This window comes from Paralichthys olivaceus, chromosome 18, assembly GCF_024713975.1.
Source record: "Paralichthys olivaceus isolate ysfri-2021 chromosome 18, ASM2471397v2, whole genome shotgun sequence".
Lineage (NCBI taxonomy): Eukaryota > Metazoa > Chordata > Actinopteri > Pleuronectiformes > Paralichthyidae > Paralichthys > Paralichthys olivaceus.
Genome location: NC_091110.1, coordinates 18,242,060 through 18,245,509, shown reverse-complemented (window position 1 = coordinate 18,245,509; position 3,450 = coordinate 18,242,060).

Genomic DNA, 3,450 nt, shown 5'->3' with positions numbered 1-3,450 from the left:
GTATGAAGCCGTAAATGTTGTGTCACTGAACTCATTTCTTGTGTTTGTTCTCAGTTGAGTTGTTCTTTCCCCCTCAGCGCCTAATTGAAAACACATTTTCTTTCAGCAACTTGTTAAGAGAGAGACAGGAGGGGAGAGAGGGGTGGAGTGAAGCTGGGAGAAAAAAAGAGAAGAGGAGAGTGACACTGAGGGACTCAAAGACATATTGTATTCCCTCCCAATTAACCTTCCACATGCTGTGTCATTAGAGATATTTCCTCCCGTCTGCCGGAGCTGGTGTCCAAGAGGAGCTCAGTTCTCAGGTTGTGGGAAAGTGTTTGGTACATAGGGACAGTTGTGTCTGCCAACTTCGGCACATCTGTGAGCACTTAGCGAGGTGTTTGTAGTGAAGCGACCACCACGGCGGTGGAATGAAATGGGCTGTAAAAGCCAACATACGTTTGCAGACTATACACTGTTATATCATTTGTCTCGTTCATTTAAATATCTCATTCACACCGGAGCCTTTTTCATCCAGGATCCCCCATCAGGCATAGCTGCTAGCATGTGAGCAGTGTTTGCCTTCTTTCACTATTCACGACATCCATGATTCCATGGTGGTCAACCTGTTTCTGCCCCCCCCCCCCCCCCCCCACCATCTCCTTCCCAAAAACGACCCTGGAAGATTTCGTTGCGGTTAACATTTGGTATGTTTAAGCAAAAACTAGCTAATAAACACTGAGGAAAGATCATCGTAGGATTGAAACCAGGCTCTGACGTCTCCGCTCACCTCAACAACCTCACGGCAGCAGATAAGTATCGCTCTTCATTCGTTCAAGAAGTATTCTCCTCTGACCATAACCCCAGACAGTTAACATGTTTGTCACCACAACATAATTACACACAAACAAGTAATAATCAAGGATAATTTGTTGAGACAGGGTTGGGACATATTGTGTCATAGAACTATAGTAGAATGAAGGCACCATGATTATCTAATTTGAATCCTGAAAGACAATAATGTTATGAAGTCTGATCTCATCACACTTCCACATTGATTTACAATGTTATTGGTCCCCACTCATCTTTGTGCTCCTCCTTTCTTTGAGAGTTTGGAGAAAAAGAAGGGAAAAAAAAACAAACAAAAATATTAAATGAAGTCATGATTTTGATCTCGATGAAGATCCGAAATGGAATTGCATGTTGCGCTGTGCGTGTCCGGCACACCCGAGGTCGGAAGGGGAATGAGCTGGAACCACAGAGAACCCAGCGATGGGGAAATCTGTTTGCTTTGAGTGATTTGTCCAAATACTTGCAGGACCGCTGAGCTACATTTGTGCTCTTGTTGAGATAGAAGCTCGTCTTTTTCGCACAAATCCAACAGACCAAATTTAAACTGTGGTGTCCCACAATGGAAAGCAAACATCTGCCCGCCTGCCAAAGGGGAGAATCCCACCGACTGCACAAGAGGCCGACTTGAGGCTCACATGGCTGCAGGCAGACGCTTGTTTTTATTATGATGTTTATTTACCACGATGCCAAACTGAAGATGGATTCTGTATATGTTCTCCGACTGCAGCCAGAACTTTATTCAGTCATGTCGTTCTGTCAAATTAGAAGAAAAGAGGAGGCTGCTGACAGCTGAGTGCTGATAGGAAGCATGTTCTTCTGCTTGGCGCTGACAGATTGGTTTTATGTTTAGTAACCCTGCCCACTGATTAACGCGTATGTACGGCTCAGAGCGCTGTCAGCGAGGTTCCTGCACCAGGTTTTCCCTATGGTTGTGTAAGGGTGTTGCCATAATGTGTGTTTTAAGTTCTATGTGGTTGTTTTCGAAAAAAAATGGTCGTATCACCACACGTATCCTTGTCCCGGGTTTCTTCTGTGAGTGCATTCCACAAGAGTTGATTTTCATGTGTCACACCCACAAGCTCTGGAAACAACACATTGTGCAAAACTTTATCTCAAATTGTGAAAGATACTGGAAGCCTGACCACCGTGTATCTGCCTGAGTCATGTCTCAGTGGACGCATCAAACAATTTGAGGAAACTGAATGCTGCTCTAGGAAATGAAAACATGATGAAAGCTCCTGTAGGTTAATCAGGATTCTGCAGTTCTGTAGATGTGACTGACTTTAACTCAAACATCGACAAATACGTGAAGTTTTACATAAACTAAGTTGACAAGTATGAGATGGATTTAAATGTGGAACAGGTTTTCATGATGCCGAAGGCCGGAGATAAACTTGAGTTTAACTTGTGAACTATTATTAGATTCACAATGCATGTGGTTGACAAGTGTATCTACAAACTGGATCATCAACAGTGATCATCAGGTCAAAATGACCATCGGTCCAATTCTTCGGTTTAACGACACTTTGCAGCAGTTTTGTGTTAAGAACTAATCTTGCTAATATTTCCATGCAAACGCTTTAGCAAACATTTTGCAGGTTTAGCATCGACTTGTTATAACTAAATATTTAAGTATTTCAAATGACAGCTCAGTGTTTGCAGACAGTAATACAGAGGAGTGGTTTGATGCTGTAAGACCCGCGAAGAGTGATAATGTGTCACTGTGACATTTAGTTATGTAGATAAAAGAAGGTCTGACATTTTGAATATACTTAGTCTCGCACTGAGCTAATACTGATGCAACAATAGCTCCCAATGCAAGTTATTCTAGATCCCTGAGCGCTGAAGTGGGTATAATCCATGTTAGTGGCGAGAGCGTTAGACAATGAGAGAATTACATTATAGGGAAAGAAAGAGTTTGGGGACTTGGACAAGGGGGCACAGGGGGTTTTCAAAGGAGAGCTCAATTTCAGTCGTGGAGCCAGAGAGTGAAAGAGGATGAGGGGTTAGGTTGGGTGAAATAGAGGAAATGGAAGAAGAAAAAAAACTGGAAGAGAGAGAGAAAGGGAACATAAACAGCCCGAGGGCGGAGAGACGAGTGGCATCACAGGGTAAACAAAACTATTAGGAAGGTGATTGAAGAGGTCATTATGAGATGTCGTTGATGGATATACAGTATGAAAAAAGGCCTGATAAGATAATAACAGCAGTAATTAGACCTTGGTCTCAATGAACCAGACGGAACTAAAGTAAATTGTCAGGAACTTAAGAAACAAAACATTTATGTCATAAAATTTTTAATTTGGAAACCAAGCGACAAACTGGATGAGATGACTTCCTGCTTTAAACTGCGAGTAAAATAAATCAATTCCTTTTTGACCAACTTTAGCTTTGTGTCTCTCTAAACCCGCTCTCCTCTCGTCTCTCCCCTCTCTCCCGTGACTCAGAGATTTTATTGTCATGATTGATTACACAGACCAGATGCACGTGACGACGGTCAGACCGTGCGTGGGACAGTACGCTCTGTATCCGCTCTGCATCCGCCTTTTTGTTTGAGTCGCACAACGCTGTGAGACGGAGACGACAGATGATCTGCGGCGATCATCCGAGGTGGTGACG